The sequence below is a fragment of the Marmota flaviventris genome, chromosome 9, assembly GCF_047511675.1.
Source record: "Marmota flaviventris isolate mMarFla1 chromosome 9, mMarFla1.hap1, whole genome shotgun sequence".
Classification (NCBI taxonomy): Eukaryota; Metazoa; Chordata; class Mammalia; order Rodentia; family Sciuridae; genus Marmota; species Marmota flaviventris.
Window position 1 is genome coordinate 49,839,356 of NC_092506.1, and position 22,594 is coordinate 49,861,949.

The 22,594-nt window shown below is 36.8% G+C and overlaps 1 protein-coding gene across 4 annotated transcripts in view; it reads left to right on the forward strand.

Moving 5' to 3' along the window:
- The first annotated feature begins 6,562 nt into the window (after positions 1-6,562).
- Positions 6,563-22,594, forward strand: part of Btbd10 (BTB domain containing 10) — a 59,957-nt gene continuing 43,925 nt past the window's right edge. For 2 of the 4 annotated variants that reach the window (XM_071616381.1, XM_027942401.2), the window contains exons 1-2: positions 6,563-6,710; positions 7,012-7,099. The gene's annotated coding sequence lies outside the window, so the exon portion shown is untranslated. The remainder of the gene's footprint in view (positions 6,711-7,011; positions 7,100-22,594) is intronic. The other 2 variants (XM_027942400.2, XM_027942402.2) reach the window with 1 other exon arrangement.

Here is a 22,594-nt window from a genome sequence, read left to right on the forward strand (position 1 = left end):
GGGAGAGTGTTTGCCTAGCATGTGACAATTCAAAAGTGTTAAAAAAGAAAAAGAAAACAGTAGTACATCTGGGTCTTGTCATTTCACTTATCCTTTGGCTAGTAAGATTCTTAATGTAGTCAAAATTCTCAACCTTTTATAATTGTGTTTTTGTGTTCAATTTAAGAACTCAGAGTTACCTTTACGAAATAGATATTCTTCTATGTTATCTTCTAGGAGCACTATTTTTTTTGACTTTTACATTTATATATATAATCCAACTGAAATTGATTTTTGTATAGGTGCAAGGTAGAGACCAAGTTTTTTTTCCCCATGATACCGCTGGTTATGACAAGTCCTACTTTCCTACATATTGAAGTTTGAACATTAGAGAAGCATGCCGAGGCAAGCATATGAAGCAGGGTTTATTTAAAAAGGGGTAATATAGACTTCTCCTGCAAGGAAGAAGGGGGCCATAGCTGGTACCATGGTATTCCAAGAAGCAAGGTGTTCTGCCCTTTTTATGTGTCCTAGGCTTCCTTTGTTCTCCAGCCTTTCCCCCCTTATCTTTCTCCTTCCTGCAGACTTGACTAGGCCCAGGAATGCTTGGTGATGTGGCCAAAAGGTGGGAAATAGGTGGGCTGAAGCGGGGAGGGCAGGATGCAGTAGACAAGGACACAATAACTGTTGGGAAAAGTATAACGGCAGCCGCACCCCAGAGAAAAACCCCAACATGGTGCCTAAGGACCTTTTCTTCCTACTTTCCCCTTTTTCTGCAGTGGTGCGAAAAGTTCCTGCTGGTGTGAACTCTCCTGCCGGCGCCAATTTTAAATCTCGCTGGTGGGGAAACTTAGCCCCAATAAGAACTAATTCCTGGGCTCCGGAACTGATATCTGGAAGAACTTGCCAATAAACGGGAGGCCATTTATCTAAGCCCTGCCATCTCTCCTTAGATCTATATAAGCACACAGCCTTTTGCAATAAAATTGGAATTCTCCCCAGCGAATTGTCTTGCGTGGAGGATTCTTTCAATAACAACCTTATAGCTCCCTATAGGGAGGGGAAATTCCTGGGACTGGTTACCTTGGCAATAGGGTGGAGTAGGGGCAGATTCTTGATAAGATACCTCAGGGGACAGTCTCCAACTTCCCAGACTTGCTCAAAATTGGCCTTCTAGATCCGACCCGACTCCATTTATCTATCTACACTGACTGCCTAATTTTGGCTTCACCCACAAGAATATTAATTTTCTCAGTTATTGTTTCTCCTTTTATAAAAAAAGACATACTTTTTAGTCTACCTTTCAGTAATGCTACCTTTGTTGTAAACCAAGAGTATATGTATGCTTGACAGTACTTCTGGGTTTTTATATTAATCAATTGATCTTTTTGTCTTGTGCAAATATTAACCGTTGGTAAAGATGGCGCCCGGAGTGCTTCTCTTCCGGGATCTCAGGTCCATGACGCACTGAAGGCGCGCGAACCATCACCTCCAATCCCTGTGCATGGCGTGAACTTTGAATGGCACACCTCCAATCCCTGAAGTGGCGTGAACTCTCAGCCAATGAAGAAGTAACAGCCCACTCGCCTTGCTCCTCCTCATCCTGTGTTAAGCCCATATAAATATCAATACCCTGTTCCTTCTCTTAGTCTTACTCTCTCCTACTCTCCCTTCCCCTCCCCTCTCCTCCCTCTTCCCCCCTCTCCTCTCTCCCCCCTCCTCTCCTCTCTCTCCCTTCCCCCTCTCCTCCCTTCTCCTCTGCGACTGGCCACTATGGTCCTGCTAATAAAATCTCGGACAGGTAAACAGTTGTTTTGGCTTGTTGAGTTTACGGAGCTTTTCCATCGTCCTTTACATTAACTGTTCTCAATATATGGTAAAACACTTCATCATACATTGTTCTTTTCTTTAACAAAGTGTTGCCAAAAGCTTGGTCCTTATCCCCCATGCCAATCCAATAACAAGGACACAGTTTTGAGAAAAAGGAAAAAGAAGTCTTATTGCTTTGCTAGCAAAGGAGAAGCAAAGGGAATGCCTGTCCCAAAGGCTGTTTCTGCCCATCAGCAGGAACAGGGGGCTTTTAAAGGCTACATTTCACATATTCACTGTCCGGTGTTGTAATTCACTAGTTACTTTGGGAGATATTCTGGTACCATCCCCAAAGTCTATTGTAGGTGTGTGTTCAGGGACAGATAACTGCCTAAAATGGGGAAGAAAGGTAATACTATTTTCCCTGAGATTAGGGATAGGGAGAGATTAAGGAGGAGCAGGGCATTTTAAAAATACATTGCAGTGGCAGAGCAGCAAGTATTACATTCAAAGCATAGTGGACCATTGTTACAAAAGTGTTTAGGTTATTCTTTACCCTTTCCATTTTCATATTTCCAGTTTAAATCCAGTTGCTAAATTTCTGCCTTAACATATACACACACACCTTACATTCAAATAAAACCTATAGTTTTTTTATTGATCCTCCCTCTATATTTTTAAAGAATTCATATCTTCATAGATATTGAATCTCCAATTATTAAAAGTATCTTTAAATTCACTCAATAATTCTTCATATATGCTTATGTTATGCTCGAATTTGGGACCCCCAAAAGACCACCAGAGACCAAGATCCATGTAAGCAGCAAAGAGGTGTTTAATGCGAGCTAGCTCGGTCCTCCGCACGCGCACACAGCAACTGGTGACGCTGAGAGACCCAAGCCCAGGGTTTGCAGCAGTTTTATACACTCTTTGGGGAAGGCAGGGACTTCACATACATCATAACATCTCTTAGCAAATTATCACACACCGCGGGAAAATCATAAAACAACTCTAAAACATGATTAGCACATTCACTGGCAGGAACAAGTTGGGTAAGGGTGATTGGTTAGTACAAGAGGGGGATTTGTTTGAACTGATTGGTTTAAGCCACGAAGGGTGTACATGCTGAACTACATGGTTTCCCAACATGTTATCAACCACCATAAACTACTGGGAGGGTTATCTGGCATCCCAGGTATTTTCCCTGTCTCATGCTGATTGGTGGCTGCTAGGGGGTTGCTATAGGTCCTCATCTAGCCTGAGTCAGGGACACCTGGTGCTACAGATCTCTTCTGTTATTTGTAGATAAACAACTCATCAGGGTGGGTATGTGCCTTGGAGTGCTCTGTGGGTCTTTCCAAGGACAAGGGTCACGCCCGCTTCCTTGGACAGGCTTTGCTCTGAGGTAGAGGCTGGTTTTTCAGTTCCTTATAAGATATTTGTCATTTATATGCTTTTATTGGTCTTTCCATAGGCATGCCTTTTCTATTTTCTCCTATGCATAAATTCTGTCAATTAGGGCTGAAATCAAACTTCATTCCTCTTCTCTTCCTTTCCTTTACCTTCATTTCTTCAGTAAGGAGTAATCTTACTTTCCTCCTTTCCTTCTTTTCTTGCTCTGCTAGGGATAGAATCCAGAGTCTTGAGTATGCTAGGAAAGTGTTCTATTACTAAGCAACACCGTCAACCCTCAAAGTAATTTTTCTTTTCTGTGACCTCATGACAGCACATTACTTCTCCATAAAACCCTACTTGTTTTCCTTTTATGCTTATATCTCATTTTCATCACTAGAATATGAATATTAGTAATGTCTGTATTTCTCCTAGTAGTGTGTGTGTGTGTGTGTGTGTATGTATGTATGGTGCTGGGGATTGAATCCAAGACCCACTGAGGGACATTCCCAGCCTTCTCTTATAAGGGTCTTGACCAATAAATACACAACATGTGCTGAACAGGGATAGAATTCCTTGTGTACCATATTTTCCCCATACCTGCCATTAGGTGGCAATGCATAAACTTTGTAGTACAAAGAAAACCCAGGGCTCCACAAATGCAAGGCAGGAGGAGATCTACCAGTAAGCTACACCTCCAGTCAGGCTTTAAAAATTAAAATAGAGCCAATCTAGCATAAAGATTAGTTTTTGAGCTGAACATATTTGAAAATCAAAAAATGAGGAAGAGGCTTTCTCTAAACTCCTCTTATCTGGCACACACCTGTAATCCCAATAGCTTGGGAGGCTGAGGCAAGAGAATCACAAGTTCAGTTTCAGCAACTTAACGGGGCCCTTAGCAATTTAGTGAGATCCTGTCTCAAAAACAAAACAACAACAACAAAAATAAATAAATAAAAGGAAAAAAAAAAAAAAAAAAAAAGAGGAGGGTTGGGGAGGTAGTTCAGTGGTTAAGCACCCCTGGGTTCAATCCCTACTACCACCAAAAAGAAAAAATAAATAAATAGGATTCTTGGTCTCTGGTTTACTATGAATTTACCAAGCAAGTGTTCAAACTTATCCTACTTTATGTTCTGCTTTCAAAGAATCTTGATTTCAAATGCTATAATATAGTAATAAGGGTAAACAAAGGAGTATATTCATTGCTTCTATATGAAACTTCTCTTTCTGTATTGACCTCTTTGGTGTGCACACTGATATTGGTAGAGAAAGACTTGCATCAAGGATCTGAACCTAAGTCTATGCAGTCAGCCAGCTAGCATTGATAAATTATTGTCAGGACAAATTTGTGATGATCTTAATCAATAGTATTATCTACTATATGTATAGTTATTGCAAAATTAATATTTGAAAGGTTAATTAAGCAAAGGACAATGGAACTTTATTAGTTTTTATGTTTCTTGAAGAATAAGAGCATGAAATGTTTCAGACTTCACCAAAGTATTTTTAAATGTCTTTAGTTGTTGATGAACTTTTATTTTATTCATTTATTTATACATGGTGCTGAGAATCAAACCCAGTACCTCACACATGCTAGGCAAGTGCTCTACCAATGGGTCACAACCCCAGTTCCCTCACCAAAGTATACTTTGAACAGAATCTAGCATGAAAAAAAGCTTCCACGTTTCCCAAGAAACCTTTCATTATTATGATTCTTTAATGTTTCCTGGAAAAATCCCTGTTTTTGAATTATACTAAATAGTACAACTGACTCATAGAATGATTAGGATGATTTTTTGTTGTCTTCTTAATGAATGCTAGGTTTTTTGTAAGGAGAATAGGGTGAGTCAATTGGAACTATCTATACATAAATATATATAATAATATGAAGGTCTAAAGGGATATTGGTGAGAGATCTATAGTGAAATACCAGAACTTCTCTTTAGAAAATGATAGCTTTTATTTTGATAAAAAAGTGATTCCTGTTTGACAGACCTCATTAATTATAAATTTTGCCCTAGATTTATCTCTTTTGAGCATAGTTTACAGGATATTTTGATAATAAATCAAGATTGGCTAGTTTTTTTTGGGGGGGGGGCTGAGGATTTTCTGTTAACTTTCTCTATGAGATTACCTATATAAAAAGATCCTATCATATTGCTTTTTTAAACTATACATCTTCAAATATTATTGGCAATTTTCAATTCAGCAGAATGTTGAGACTATAATAACAATATACTATGACAATAACTTGTTTTCATTTGGTCTCTGATATCTAAAGTTCTTGCTCACTATCCTATAATGGTCCACCTCAACTGCTCTTTTCCTTAGCATAAACATTGATTTGGAAAGCACGTTGGGTATCAAACGTGGGAGCCAGGGAGTTTCCGAACTAAACAGTGATTAAAGGATTTCAGCAAAGTTCTTTCTGCAAAATCTGTTTTCATACTAAATTACTCAAACCAGGTCCTCTTCCTTGTTGCATCCTCTTTGCAACGCCCTTCCCACTCTTCTCAAAACTGGATAACTCTTACTCATCTTTAAGATTCAGCTCAAATGTCATCCCAGGTGCAGGCTTTCTCAACATGGCAGGTGGTGCTAGCGGGTTATTACTTCTCAGCTCAGCTACCCTGGCTCACTGGGAGCAGCTCAGCCTTTAGCACAGCCGAATGGGATTACCTATTCTGCGGGTCTCGCCCCCAGGATGTGCGCTTCTAGGGTGAAGACCACGTTTTGTTAATTCTCAACCTTTTATAGTCTAAAGTTGGGCTCAGTGATGCCGGACGACTGAAGCCCTATTACTTGGCGACTTCTGCCTACAAGAAGCATACTTACTCGCAGCGTTCCCATAGTTTCAGCCGGCACACCGGTTCCCGCCAACTAAGCATTTAAAAACAAGCAGCCGCGGACACTAGGAATAGAGGGTACCCGTCACAACGAGTGCCTGTTCATCAGCCCCAATGGGCCACGTTTGCTTGCTGCTCCGGCAAGGGCGATTCTGGAGTTTGCTCAGTTAGGGCGACGCTTTCTTTGAACAAACTGAGCCCCAGAGGCGTTCTCTAACTCTGGCCTGGAGACGCTGTCCGCTTTTTCTAACGGTGACATGCAGTCAAGGGGAAAATGTGGATTCAAAGGTCTGGGGTAACTCCTCGCGGCTGAACCCGAGCTGACGTCTGTGAAGGGTCGCACTCACTGTGTCTTTCCCCCAGCCCCGTCAGTCCCCAGGGTAAGCGTCCCGTCCGAGGCTGCAGCTCCGTCAATTGCGCTCACGCTCGGCGTCCCGCCCACCCTGGGCGGAGAGTCATTGTTCTCGCGAGATCGCGGCTAGCCTCGCCTCTTCAGATTGCGGGCTCTCGCGAGAAGCGGCTGAGGAGCCGGCCTGCAACCTGCCCGGCGGCTCTGGTAGGTGCAGCCGCCGGAGTGGCCGCCTCACAGCAAGCTCTGGAGGGATCCGGTTGAGGAGGAAGCGGAGGCGTCGCCGACCTCGGCCTTCGCCTTGATCCTCCGTGGACGCTCGACGGGGCCTACAGGTTCGGGGTGAATGGGCATAGCTGCGGAGCGCAGTGGGGGCGGCGTGGGAGGCTGGGCTTGGCGGGGGCGTAGGAGGAAAGGGGCGGAGGGCGAAATCTGGGCTGGAGAGCCGGGCTGCTGTGGCAGTGGTCTGGGTGGCCGGACACGGCGAGGGGAGCGTGGGTGGCGTTCTGGACTCGGGCCACTGGCACCCAGCTCCGAGGGGCAGAGTTGGGATTTGGGTTTCCTGGGGTGCTGCTGTTTGGTTGGCAGTCCGGAGGCCTTTCCCCCAGGGATGAAGGCTTCATCCCTCCTTCCCAGGGCAGAGTAACCCGGTGCCCCGCCCCTTTCCTGTCATCTCTGGGCTTGAGGCAGCGATATCCTGAGGAGGGCGCATCACAATAGGGTGGTGAGTTGTCCGTCTCCCTTTTAGGGGATAAGATGGTGGGCGGTCTCCCTTCAGGTGAACAAGGGTGAGACCCCAGTAATTTTTTTATGCTGTGACAGTATCGTGTATGGTAAAGCTTTGTTTTTTCAAAACTTGCATAGAAAAGGTTCTGATTCCTTCTTTCCTTCCTTCAGATGCAAGTGCCTTAACACGCCTTGTAATTGGGAATAGGGTTGAGGGAGGGAAGACCTCCCTTGGTATTTTGTTAGTGTGACTGGGCCAATGTGACCATCCCTGGACCGAACAAATTTCCCACTTCTCTTTTCTCTTATTTGGAGTCCATGATGAAAAGTCACTAGTCCAGACATGTTAGAGTTTCATTCGCTTGTTACTTTGTGCCCTTAGCAAATGAATTTATTTTATAAGTATATTTTGACTTCAGGAGTTTTCACGCTTTTTATTTAAATTAACAATCTGAATAAGGCAGCACAATGTTTATTGATTTTATTTGGACGTTGCTTCCCACTCCTGACCCGCTCACCTCTTCCCCTACCCCGACTATGCAAATATGATAAAAAATGTTTTTAGAGAAGAGTTGAGGGATAAATTTAGAATGAAAGAGACTAGAAATTGTAGTAAAAGATATGACAAAGAATGGAAAGCACAAGGGCCAAGTTTTCATATTGGAAAGCCTATCCACGACCAACTGAAAGAACGAGACTGTGGTTATCATTTGAATATAAAGCAGAAAGCAATAAAAAATACTTGGGAAAGAATTTGATGATGAATTGAAACTGGTGTTTGAGGAGTTATTTTTGAAAGTGCCAATGTGTTTCAGAAATTTTTCTAATATTTTTCAAGAGTTTATGACTTAATAGCTGCTATTGTGCATAAGGAGAGAGAAAGGAGATTCTGAAGTATGGAGTGTGGTAAGGAACATTGTTCAATCAGGAAGGCCTTCTAGTGTCTCAGTAGTGTTTTTGAGTTCTTACACCATTTTTTCCCCTCATTCCCCAAAATGCTTTCAGATGGGCTTTTAACCTGCTGTATGTTATTCTTCTACCAGTTTGAATTTTGTTCTATCTCATCCTTTCTTCTAAGCTGTGTGAAAATTTTAAGTTATTAACCATGAAATTATAAACAACAGTGGTTTGCTTTGTGATTTTTTTACATTTAGGATACTTTGAAGTTTGGAAGCAAACTGGAATATATGCACTTTTCAAAAGAGATTATGGGTAACAAACTCACATGTCTTCTGGTAATAGTTATGTGATGAAAATGTGAAGTCCAATGGAGAGTTTATGCCTTTTCTAGGAGGGATGTCAAGTTTTCAGGTCCACTTGATTAGTTCTGTATGTGAATATGGGCCCAGTCTTCAGCCTTCTCAAGAGAATACAGGAAAATTCAATTTTTACATGCAGTCTCTTGATTTTTAAAAATATTGATGGCTAATTAAAACAATTGAAAATAACTGCATGTGGCCCAATCAAACCCACACTTGTGTATAGTTGTATTCTGTTCTCTAGGAGCTGTTTTATAGGTCAGAATTAATGTATTTTATAACTGAAAAAAAAAGAGGTTTAAAGCAAGTAGTTCACGCTTTAAAATTTCAGTCTTTAGAAGGACTTAGGGAGGGAACATGTCAAATCTAATTGAAACCAGTAGATAGTTTTTTGTTTTTTTTTCATTTTTCTTTTATTAAACCCAGGGGTAATGATGTTGGCAATCAAATGTGCCAACAAGAAGCCCTTTAGGGCTTTTTTAAGTTAAAAAAAAAAAAAAAGTGAAATTTCTTGACTTAAGAGAAAAAATTGTATGCTGAGGTTGCTAAGATCTACACATTTTGAGAGAGACTGTTCCTATAACTTTTATTACAGTATATTGTTATAATTTTCATGTTTTATTGTTCTCTCTCTCTCTCTTTCTTAGCCACCAAGCCACATCCCCAGCCCTTTTTATTTTTTGAGACAGGGTCTCTTTGAGTCGCTTAGGGCCTTATTAAGTTGCAGAGACTGGCTTTGAACTTGCAATTCTCCTGCCTCAATCTCCCAAACCACTGGAATTATAGGTGTGAGCCACCATGCTCAGTTTACTATTGTTCTTAATCTCTCATTGTGTTTAATTTATAAATTAAACATTATCATATTATGTATGTATAGGAAAAAATGTAGTTATATATAGGGTTTATTCTGTACTATATGTAGTTTCAGACATCCACTGGGGAACATGGAACTATACTTCGAGTCCAAGGAGGTACTACTATATTAACATTTTAACTGTAGAAATAACTGAAGGAAAGGCTGTCAGTATTTATGGCTTTTCCGGGTTCTAGCTATGCATGGTGGCACACACTTGTAATTCCAGTGATTTGGGAGGCTGAGGCAGGAAGATTATAAGTTTGAGGCTAGCCTCAGCAATTTAGCAAGGAAGGCCCCAAGCAACTTAATAAGAACCTGTCTCAAAATAAAAAGGGCTGGGGACATGGCTTAGTGGTTAAGTGCCCTTGAGTTTAATCCCCAGTGCCAAAAAGAAATAATAATAATATTTTTATTAATAATATAATTATTATTCAGAGTTCTGAGCAAAGTTTATATATAGGTATCTTGTAAGGAAATTGGTTGATTTAAAAACTCTTTTATGTACTTGCAACTAATGTTTAAATTTAAATCTTGGAGTCTTTCTATAGTCCATTTCAGAATTTGAATGTTTATTATTGGCTGTGCCATTCTATGTTGCTTTCCTAGACATTCACTTTTTTAAAAAATTTTCTAACTTATTCTTTTGTTTTTAAATATTTGCTTTTTAGTTGTAGTTGAACACAATACCTTTATTTTATTTATTTTTACGTGGTGCTGAGATTCGAACCCAGGGCCTCGCACATGCTAGGCAAGAGCTCTACCGCTGAACCACAACCCCAGCCCAAGACATTCACTTTTACTGGAAAAAATATTGATTCCCTGGCAGATGGGGAGAGGGGCGTTTTCAAATGGGATGAGGAAAGTGTGTTGTAAAGCAGGCACTCTTATGTCTCTTTCGTACCTTTCCATTGCAAGATTGATTTTGATTAATTAGTTTTTCTTATAAGAATAGGTACTTTGATTATTTTGTGCCTTACGCATTGTAGAGCTTAGTAACCTTGTGGATTAAAACTCATTTACCCATTAATGAGAAGTACTTTAATCTGATTCATACCTAGTTGGGTAGGGGGAGTGGGAGCTTTAGATGTCAGGTCTAAGTATGAGGTGGATCTTAGATATTTGGAGAGCAAAGTGAGAGTCCTCACTGGAGAGTAAGGTAAGAGAAAGCTAAGTGAGGGGACAGAGTTTTGAAAATGAAGACAAAATGGTTAAGAACCCTTTTTTTCTATTGTTCAGTTTTACAAAGAGTACTGCTTTTTACAACTAAATTTGTAATAACTTATGCAAAGACTACATGGAATTTGGTTTTTAATCAGAACTGCTTAGGGAGTTTGCAGACTTGATTTTCTTCAATTTAGTCCTGTCTTCACACATCAAGCTCCAATCTCTGTCTATCTGGAATAGAATGCGAAAGAGTAGGAGATATTTATTATGTTTGTGAGGTGTTATTGTCTGAGAGTTTTACCATTTCTGAGTTGTTGTTTTTTTTATTTGTGAAAATTGTGCTTGTTGGAGGGAGCATTGTTTTCCTTTCCCCATGTTTCTACTGTGAGTCATAAAGTAGGAAATTTTCTCTTGGAAATAGTCCTGTCCCCCTCCCCTCTATGCTCCAAAAAGCCTCTGAAATTCTTTCCCAAATGAGCATTTGAAGAAGCTAGGAGAAAGGTGCCCTCTGGTTCGTTTTGAAACTCCGAATTTTTAGGATTTACATTTTCTGTTCATGTGTATGGTAGGTTCATCTGAGCAGAGTGGACCTCTGTGAGGGAGGAGGAAATGGAATACCTATGATTCTGAGTAAATTTAATTTATAGTTGAAGGAATAAGAAACTTTTTTGGCCATTAATTTCATATATATATATTTTATCTAACTTCTTTATTTAGTTTCTTTGGTCCTGAACTAAAACTAAGGGGTGGGAGGGAGAGGTAGTTGCAGATGTTTATTAATAGAGGAAGAATTGCAGTTGAGCATCCCTAATTTGAAAATCCAGAGTCCTACATCTCCAAAATCTGAATGCTTTGAGCAGTAACGTGATGCCACAAGTCTGATTGTTAAATGTAAACAGAAATATTAAATATTGCATGAAATATTAAAATATTGTATAAAATTACCTTCAGCCCATATATAAGGTGTTTATGTATTTTGTGTTTAGACTTGGATAGTCCCAAGATATTGCATATTATGTGTGTGTGTGTGTGTGTGTGTGTTTGTGTATATATGTGTATGTATGTATGTATGTACGTACGTACACACACACACACACACACACACACACACACAGATTCCAAAATTAGCCCCCTTCCCCCCCCCCCCCCCAATTTAAAATCTCTATCAATTCTGGTTGCAAGCATTTCCGGGAAATTCTATATTAGAATTTTTTTTTAATCTCTTTATTAAAATCTTTACTAGGGTTCAGGCTACAAGTACAGGATTCATTTCCCTTAATATGGCCTACTCAGGTTTGTTTGGGGATCCTTGAAACTGACACACCTACCTTACTAAGAAGATAGTAAAGAAGAACTTAGAGATGGAAGGTGAACAATTAGAATTCAAAGAGATGCTCACTGGGAGAGGATGAAGAGGTTGATAAATGTTAAATATAGGGAATGGGAATATAATAAATTGAGTACAATTTTCACAGCATTTTGTACTTCAGATTTTTGGATTATGGATGCTTAACAGAGTCAGTACAAATATTTCAAAATCTGAAAAACTCAAATCTGAAACATATCTGTTTGCAAGCATTTTGGATAAAAGATATTTAGCCTGTACTTGAAATAGAACATAAAGAGGAAGGATTTTACACTAAATATGAAACCTTATGTCATAGATTGCTGGGTTGTAAGGTATCTTTGCTGATAAAAATATCTTTCTTCACCTGATTAGTAGTTTAATTATATTATTTAGTTAAAGGTGTAAGGTCTCTCATTATATGGCATAATCATCCCTGGTTATCTGAGGATTGGTGCTTTGGACCCTGTCCCCCTTCCCTCATATAAAATCCTCATATGGTCAAGTTCCTTTTATAAAATGGAATAATATTTGCATATAACGTACTATAGTAAATTCTCCCATATTCTTTAAATTGTCTCTAGATTACTCATAATAATTAATATAATATAAATGCTGCAACAAATAGTTGCTGTACTGTATTGTTTTGGGAATAATGATCCAAAAAAGTCTGTATGTGATTCTTGGTTGAATCCGTGAATGTGGAACAGAGAATACAGATAGTTGAGCACTTATTTTCATTTTTGTAGTTTAAATGAGTAATCTATTAGAATTTTTGGTCACAAACTGAAGTTAATATTTAGTGTTTAGCTGGGATGAGTCTATTATGATACTCACTGATTGAAGTTCTACTTGATTACAAACTATGAATAATACTTTTCTGAGGTCATTTTAAGTTGCAATCATATTTTTCTGCTTGGAATACCTTATTTGGGATCATTTTGGTCTGAGTTTAAAGACAACTGTTAGCTCTATGACCGAAAAATTACTTAGCCTCTCTGACCCTTTTGTTTCCTCTAACACAACATAGAACATAATTGCCAGGAATTTAAGGATGAAATGAAATAAAGCATATAAAATTCTATGTAAATAGTAAAATGATGTATGAATTTAAGTTGTTAGCATTTTGCTTTGTGTTTATGCCCAGAAAATAATATCCTGGAATTATTGCCTCCTTTTTCCCACCCTTTCTACCCTTAGTGATCTATCAATTTACAAATTATTCACATTTGCCTGTCTCATTTGGAGAGGAAAAATTCAAATGATTATTTACAGCATTGCCAGTATGATTCTTCCACTGGAAATTAAACGATTTTTATTTTCTCTTTATTTTAGTAAGCATTGAACAATGGGAAGCTCTTTTTCTTACTTTGTACATTGGTGTTCACTGACTGATAATTTAGTATTGTACCTAATTTGAATGCCAGGTAGAAAAATGGACACAAGGAAAGAGAAAATAGATCTTTGATTATTATTGCTTATAGCAAATGAGTAAAAACTTATCGTGAGTTTTCTGGTTTAACTACATTAAATATCAGCTTAAAAATAAATTTTAGGGCTGGGGATGTGGCTCAAGCGGTAGCGCGCTCGCGTGGCATGCGTGCGGCCCGGGTTCGATCCTCAGCACCACATACAAACAAAGATGTTGTGTCCGCCAAAAACTAAAAAGTAAATATTAAAAAAAAATTCTCTCTCTCCCTCTTAAAAAAAAAAAAAATTAAAGCTCAGTTACCTAAGAAAGAATCTCTGCTACAAAATTGTGCAACAAACATTTTTATGATTTTCTTATTTTTAGAGGCATACACAAAATGCTGCATTATTTTAAAGGTAATTATTTCATTTTGGGCAGTTTGTTTTATACACTCTGGGCTTGAATTTTATTTTTCTCACATCTGGAAAGCAAGCAATGCAATCTGCTCCTTTCAGCTCTTCATTTATTCATTTAAAGGATTTTTTATTGTTTGTTTATTTTGCAGTGGCAGGGATCAAACCCAGGGCCTTCCACATGCTAGGCAGTTGCTCTACCACTTGTGCTATATATACCCCCAACCCATGTAGTTTTCTTAAAAAAAAATTATGAAATTCCCATAAATTGTTAACTGAGATGTTCTTGTTTCCTTATTGTTGAATTTTCGAAATTGCTTAAGTCTTTCCTATAAAGGAGAATATTTAGTTATTAGAGACTAGTGGGAATATTAATACTGAAAGTACTTTAAAATCATTAATGCTCTCCATTTTTGGAAGAGAAAAGTGAAACATAGGTCAAGCCCTTTTAACTGATTTTGATAAAAAGGTTGTAGGTAATAAATACTGTTATTAGGAAGGTTGAGACTAGAATAGAGATCTACAAGTCTTCTGAGTGTTTTATTCCATTGCTTTCTCTAGTGGGTTGCATGCACTTCTCTCTAGGGATGTTATGAAAAACTTGTTCATTATGCTATAGGGTGAATAAAACAATAGAACTTAATCTTTAGTTTTTATTTCTCTTTTTTCATTTCCATTTTTTTGTATATATTATATACATAATACTGGTCTGATAGTACATATGAATTATTTGTAAATATATGTAACTCTTTGTGTTAGTCAAGCTCACAACATTAAGAAAGAGAACAGTTGCCATATTTTAGAAGAAAAATGCTGTGGCATTGCTAATCATCTTTGCTTCCATAGTGAATAATATTATGGTAACATTTAACAGTAGCCTTAAACATTTGTTAACCTTGAAAATTTTTTATGATGAGTACTTTGTAAAATATCTTATGAAATTACATTTCTTTGGAGTGATTTCTTTGTGATTATCAAAGTATTAGATGCAATTTGGAACATTCAGCAAAGGGCAAAGAAGAAAATGGCATGATAATCCAAGTCAATGACAGTTACTTTCAGTTATACTACATACACACACTTACATCACACACAGTCAAAATTAGGATTTTTCTTGTATGTAATCACTTAAAATATTTATTTTAAGAAATAAAAGGAAATTCAAAGAAACACAAAACTATATTTAAAAGTTAACATTTTGTTAAACATGTCAATTTATTTATTGTATAACCTATGTTCTTTTCTTAAGCATTTGTTGGTAATAATTTTCCATGTTATATTCTTCAACACTATGAGAATGTACTGTATTGTAATCAGTTCCCTGCTTTTGGAAATTAGTCTCCCTTACCCTCTTTTATCATAAATTCTTTGATAAATGTATTTCTTAGGTTAAAAATTTAAAAGTAGGAGTTCTGGTGTCAAGGTATATACTTTGAAAATCAATTTATACTCCCATGAACTTGAGTGACAGTTTCCCCAATACTTTAACCCTTGCCTAGTTATCATTAAAACAAACCTTTGATTGGTTAAACATCTGATGTAACGTGGTGTTCTTATATTATGAATGAGTTGAAATCTTTCTTTCCTTTCTTTCTTTCTTTCTCTTTTTCTTTTTTTTTTTTTTGTGGTACTGGTGATTGAATCCAGGGCCTTGTCCATGCAAGGCAAGCACTCTGCCAGCTGAGCTATATCTCCAGCTCTATTTCTTCTTTTTAATCATTAGTATTCTTTTTGTAAATTGCAAGTTCATGAAACTTTGTCCATTTTTCCTTTACAGCATTCAGATTTTAAAGTATAGATTTATAAACATTTCTCTAGTTTGTCATCTTTTACTTTTAAATTCTTATGTGATATAATCTGATACTTTTTGAAAGCTATTCTGTAGTTCTGATTCTAATCCCTGATGTTTTCCCTCATCTTTATTGAAAATGATGGCATAAAATGATTGATTGCACATTCCCATGTCAGTCTTTGGCTTTAAGGTGTTTTTATTCTTATTTTTGGCTTAGCAATTCTTTCTCTATTCTGAGAATCAGTTAATTATATAGATTATTTTCCTATATATTTTCTTCTTGACTTTTTATGAGTTTTTTTGTTATACTTGAACTCTTTAGCAATTTGGAATTTGTGGAGGATATGATGTGAGGAAGGAAAGGATCTTCTGCTCAAATAGTTAACCAATTGAAATATTTTAGAATTCATTTTCTGGGTGTGACATTTTTATGGGTTGTGTATTAAATTTGAGAGACAATTTGGTGTGATAATTGGCTATGTGGTATTAAAGCAAGTTATTTTAATAAGCCTTAATTAAAGAATATTTCAATATAAGGAAATAACTTTATTTAATTAAAATGGAATACTGCCTGGAATACTAAGTCACAAAGATATCTAGAATATCTCATTGTGAACTAGTATTTTGTCTCAGAGCAAATTTTAGGTTTCTTAAAATGAAACATTTGGAGGAAAAGAACTTCTTTGGTGGAGGAAGTTCTGCTTCTAATTGTGCTGATAAATATGGTAGCTACCAGCCACTTGTGGCTATTTAAATTAATTAAAAAGGAAAATTGAAAATTCAGTTCTTCACTGGTAGTACACATATTGCGTGTGCATAATATTAAACTACATGTGACTAGAAGCTACTTTTTTGGATAATGCAGATATAGGACATTTCCATTATCATGTAGAGTTCTATGGGATAGCATACAATCTGGAAATTGAATCATATTTAGAGCTTTTTATAGCCTGTTGAGTTGATGGCAGATAAACAGTTAAGCAAAAAATCTGAAAGAAATACAAGGTAAGGGAAATAATAAATTGGTCAAAATGGAGCATCATAATAAAGATTATATGTAGAAAAAATACATAACTTACAAAAAATTGTCATGTAGAAAAAAAAGAAAATTTTAAGGATTTTAACATTTAAAAATATCTGAGTGTGCCTTTTTAAAGAGTGTTGCCTTCTTAGGAGCTGAATGTAATCCTCTTTAATTAGGCACTTCAGCAGCTTACAGCTTTGCCTATGTTAAATAATATGTCAAGGTGATTTGCTTCAGTTAAGGCGTTTCAGATTTTGAAGGCAAAACTGTTTGGTTATAGTAGAAAAGGAAAAATAGAGCAGAAAGCAAAATGATAATAAATCTTTTAGACTACTAAAAATCATATAGCTTTTAATAAGTTTTTAAGAATTAGGACTCTTAACAGTAGCTAGTTGTTTAAAATGCTAATCATGTAATGTAGATATTTCATAAATGCTTAAGATTTAAAAAGCGTTTCAAACTTCAAACATTTTTTCTTTTTCCCTTAGTACTGTGAAAGGAACCCAGGGTCTCACCCATGTTATACAGGTGTTCTTCCACTGGACTACACCACCACTCTTTTATTTATTGGGTTGTTTGAGATGAGAAAAGAAAAAAAAAAAAAAAACATATTAATACCTTAAGAAGTCAACAAAATTTGAACAGAAATTACATAAAAGTATTATTTTCACTGTAACAGATCAGAAAAGTATAAACCTTGACAGTTGAAAGGGTTTCTGTGTGAAGCAACCAAGCATTTTGAGGATTAGTTTGGGAAAATTTAGGACTCATTTGGTAATCTTAAAAAAATGTTTCCAGGGATGTTATACTTTCCCTCCTTTTTTTCTACTTTTTAAATAAATATATGTCCTGAGAGCAATTTAGAAATTGAATTATAATTTGTGATCATTTGAGAGTAAGATGATTGGTGCTTTATGCCTTGACTAAAACTTGGGTATAGTTATATAATATTCTTTTTTTATTTTTTATTTTTATTTTTGGTACCAGGGATTGGACCCTGGGGGTGCTTAACTACTGAGCACATCCCCAGCCCTTTTTATTTATTTATTTATTTATTTATTTATTTTTAGGTGTTGCCATGAAGGTACTTTTTATTTATTTTTTTTATTTTTTATTTTTTTTTATTGGTTGTTCAAAACATTATAGAGCTCTTGACATATCATATTTCATACATTAGATTCAAGTTGGTTATGAACTCCCAATTTTACCCCAAATACAAATTGCAGAATCACATCGGTTACACATCCACATTTTTACATAATGCCCTATTAGTAACTGTTGTATTCTGCTACCTTTCCTATCCTCTACCATCCCCCCTCCCTCCCCTCCCATCTTCTCTCTCTACCCCATCCACTGTAATTCATATCTCTCCTTGTTTATTTTCCCATTCCCCTCACAACCTCTTATATGTAATTTTGTATAACAATGAGGGTCTCCCTCCATTACCATGCAATTTCCCTTTTCTCTCCCTTTCCATCCCACCTCATGTCTCTGTTTAATGTTAATCTTTTCTTCCTGCTCTTCCTCCCTGCTCTGTTCTTAGTTGCTCTCATTATATCAAAGAAGACATTTGGTATTTGTTTTTTAGGGATTGGCTAGCTTCACTAAGCATAATCTGCTCTAGTGCCATCCATTTCCCTGCAAATTCTATGATTTTGTCATTTTTTAGTGCTGCGTAATACTCCATGGTGTATAAATGCCACATTTTTTTTATCCATTCATCTATTGAAGGGCATCTGGGTTGGTTCCACAGTCTAGCAATTGTGAATTGTGCTGCTATGAACATCGATGTAGCAGTATCCCTGTAGTATGCTCTTTTAAGGTCTTCAGGGAAAAGTCCAAGAAGGGCAATAGCTGGGTCAAATGGTGGTTCCATTCCCAGCTTTCCCAGGAATCTCCATACTGCTTTCCAGATTGGCCGCACCAGTTTGCAGTCCCACCAGCAATGTACGAGAGTACCCTTTTCCCCACATCCTCTCCAGCACTTGTTGTTGTTTGACTTCATAATGGCTGCTAATCTTACTGGAGTGAGATAGAAACTATTGAAAAAATTAACAAAACTAAAAGTTGGTTCTTTGAAAAAATAAATAAGATCGACAGACCCTTAGCCATGCTAACGAAGAGAAGAAGAGAGAGAACTCAAATCACTAACATACGGGATGAAAAAGGCAATATCACAACAGACACTACAGAAATACAGAAGACAATTAGAAATTATTTTGAAAACCTATATTCCAATAAAATAGAAGATAGTGAAGACATCGATAAATTCCTTAAGTCATATGATTTGCCCAGACTGAGTCAGGAGGATACTCACAACTTAAACAGACCAATAACAATAGATGAAATAGAAGAAGCAATCAAAAGACTTCCAACCAAGAAAAGCCCAGGACCGGATGGGTATACAGCAGAGTTTTACAAAACCTTTAAGGAAGAATTAATACCAATACTTTTCAAGTTATTTCAGGAAATAGAAAAAGAAGGAGCTCTGCCAAATTCATTCTATGAGGCCAACATCACCCTGATTCCGAAACCAGACAAAGACACCTCAAAGAAAGAAAACTACAGACCAATATCTCTGATGAACCTAGATGCAAAAATCCTCAATAAAATTCTGGCGAATCGGATACAAAGGCACATCAAAAAAATTGTGCACCATGATCAAGTAGGATTCATCCCTGGGATGCAAGGATGGTTCAATATACGGAAATCAATAAATGTTATTCACCACATCAATAGACTTAAAAATAAGAACCATATGATCATCTCAATAGACGCAGAAAAAGCATTCGACAAAGTACAGCATCCCTTTATTTTTTATTTTGAGACAGGGTCTCACTAAGTTGCTTAGGCCTGGCTAAGTTTCTGAGCCTAGGTTTGAACTTGCAATCCTCCTACCTCGGGCTCTAGAGCTGCTGGGATTTCAGGTGTGTGCCACCACACCCAGCTAAGATAATATTCTTTTAAGAGAAGCAACTGGAAACTAAAAACTGCTTATAAATCTTCCTACTTTATATTTTCTCTGCATTGTTGGATTATATTACATGAAATGCTCCCCAGTTTCTTTAGTCTTAGTTAAAACATTTTATAAGATTTATATACAAGTTATATTAAGGTATGGGAACATAAACATGAGTTATATTTTGTTCTTGTCCTCAGAATCTTATAGTATAATAGGGAACACATGGAATAAACATTTTGCCAGTGCATACATATTGACCATATGTAAGCAGTAAAAAATAATACCCCAAAACTATACTTAAGCAGTAAAATTTAACAAGAAGGAAATTTCTTTAGTAGAGCAAGTCCATATATTTTCTTACAGTGTCCCCCAATATCATAAAAACAATATGTAAAAAATTCTAATAGTATAAAAGGAAAAACAATGAAAAGTAAATTCCCCTTTTATTTTAGTGTTTCCTCAGAGGCAACTAGTCATTTTTATGTGGTATTTCTATACATTATCTTAAATCTGGATTATTTCATTTACCCAGTACTTTTAAGATTCATTGATTCGTGTTGTGTGTCTCAGTAGTGATTCAAAGTATTTAGATATTGTGTCATTAGATATCCCACCTGTCTCTGCAGCAATGTTCATTTTTCTTCTCTATCTGCTATTATGACCATATAGTTTTTCATTTATTGTTCTTTGTAGCTAAAGCTGAAATTTTGTTTTTTTGAGAATTTTTTTTAGTATTTTTTTTTTTTAGTTTTCAGCGGACACAACATCTTTGTATGTGGTGCTGTGGATTGAACCCGGGCTGCACGCATGCCAGGCGAGTGCGGTACCACTTGAGCCACATCCCCAGCCCCAAAGCTGAATTTTTTTGACAGTTTTTACTTTTCTATTGAGAATCCTTTGTTATTCAAGATTGTTTTCTTCTTGTAGAACTTTAATTGTTCAATATTTGTTTGAACATAATTATAATGAAATGTTTAAATATATTTATAATGAGTGTTTTGAAGTCTTTGCTAAATCCAACATCTGGGCTTAGTTGGAGTCAGTTTTTATTGATTACCTTTTACTGTCTCTTTTCTTTGCATGTCTCATAATTTTTTGTTGAAACCTGGGCATTGTAGTGTTCTTATGTGGATTTCTTTCTAGTGACTGCTGATTTGCCTCCTGATAATCATGAAGGACAAAAACTTCACATAGGTGAAGTAACCAACCATCTTTGCCTGTACTCAGATTGCAAACTTGTTTCTCTTGCAGTTATAGCAGTTCTATCTGTGCTCATTTTTTCCTTCTTTCAGCTACTTATTAGCTTGGTCTCCTGGGGGACAGGGTAGAGGAGAGTCCCTCTAACACCTATGTAATTTGGTGGTCAGCCAAGAATCTAAACAGAGATTTTACTCAAGATTTTGGAATTTACCCTCTCTGTTGGTTCTTTATTTCTGGGAATTCTTTCCTTATTTCTAGCTTGTCGGCTTGTGGTGGTCTCTGTTCTCAGATACCAGTAAGGACTTCACTTTTCTGATGCTTGAATTTTATGTGTTTGGGGAATACACTCAGTTAAAAAACATATCAAACTCCGATTTCATATCACCAGTGTTTAAGGGTATAATCTATGGTCTCTGGTTTTGTTTTTGCAGGCTACCTGCGGTCTCCCCTGCATGCATGTGTAATCATTTGTTTTCTAGGGATTTAAGCGGAGTTTATGCTCAGAATTTGTGTCTCACCTCTCTATGGTTCTTTCATTTCCAGTATGTCTGTCTTAAATTTCCATCTGTACTTCTAGCCCTGAAGTTTTCTTTACCACTTTGATCTTGTATGACTCACTGGTTTCCTTCATCATATTTTGAGGGATAGGGAACACAGCAAAAAAATTTGGAACTGAACTTGCGATTCTGTCCCTGAAGTTGTAGTTTTTCAGAAGTAAATTCTTTCACTGTTTGGCCAGTGTCTCTAAATAACTTTAAAACATTTTTTTAAAAAAATTTAAATAGTTGTTTTTTTGCAATTAAGCTTGCATGATCAGTTTACCTGATTGCATTTGCAGGAGGTTGTTCTTTTACATCCCTTTGATTTCCATTTCTTTTAAAAATTGTTTCTACGTGGTGGTTTTTGTCCTTCAGGATTATTTGTATAGTATTCAGTCCCCCAAATTCTTCCAGTTCTTAATGCTTCTGAAAATGAGTGTTCAGTTTCTTATCTATTTATGGATTTATGTCACACTTCATGGGAAAATTTAAAATGGGTTAAGTATCATGAGGAAATTATAAATATTTTCTAGAAATGTTTCAGGCTTTCATGGTGGTTATATCTATTTTCTGGCTTTCTGCGTAGTATCATCCCTCTTGCATTCCTAAGGGTCGAGGCTCATCAAATGATTTTCAGTTTCTGGTCTTTCGGTATTCTTTTATCTAGATCCATATGAAGGTTTGCTATATAGGTAGAATTAACTGTGTGAACATTCATGTGTTCATTCTGTTGTCTGCCAGTCTTAAGTACTTCATTTACTCTATGGGGTTCTCTCTCCTCCTTTTGGTTCTTTTTCTATATAAGGAAGGTTAACTTAGGACATTTATCCCTCTCAGTTGTCTTGGTTTAGCTTCTCCATAGCTCTACTACCCACACTAATGGATATTTGGCTTTCTGTTTAGCTTATGACAGTTTTTGGGTCTGAGCTCTTTGTCTCTTATTACCATCGGGTCTTTCTCTCCAGTTACCACACTTGAATTATTTTCTAATCATTTCATGTTAATAGACATGCTCTTGTGTAATGACAGTAGATCAAGGTCTCAATGGGATGGACAATGCCACATGATGGCTTAGTTTAAAAAAGACATCTGTTGGTAATGAGGAACAAAAATATGAGTTTCTTTTACTTGGCTTGGTTACATTGGGAAGAATGTGGACTTTTGTTCAAATAGGATATAAATCTTAACTCCACTATTTGTTCATATATGAAACAGGAGACTAATATAGGGTTGTTTTAAGCTTTAAAATATATGTATATAAACTTCTTAGCTCATTGATACCTAGTATGAACAGAATGAATTGTTTCCTTATGTCAACATAAGGGGATCCAAAGAGGTCTCTCCAGAGGCAGAAGAGATCTTGTGTACTTACTTGAACATTCCAGCTCCTGACATATTACATAAGGAAGTCAAGGACGCCTTAGGTACGAGTAGCAGGGTAAGAGATTTATTATAAAGGGATAGCACACATTTGAGAATGTAATATGGGCGATTACTGAGAAAGTATGTTGTGTTGCTTTAGTTTGGA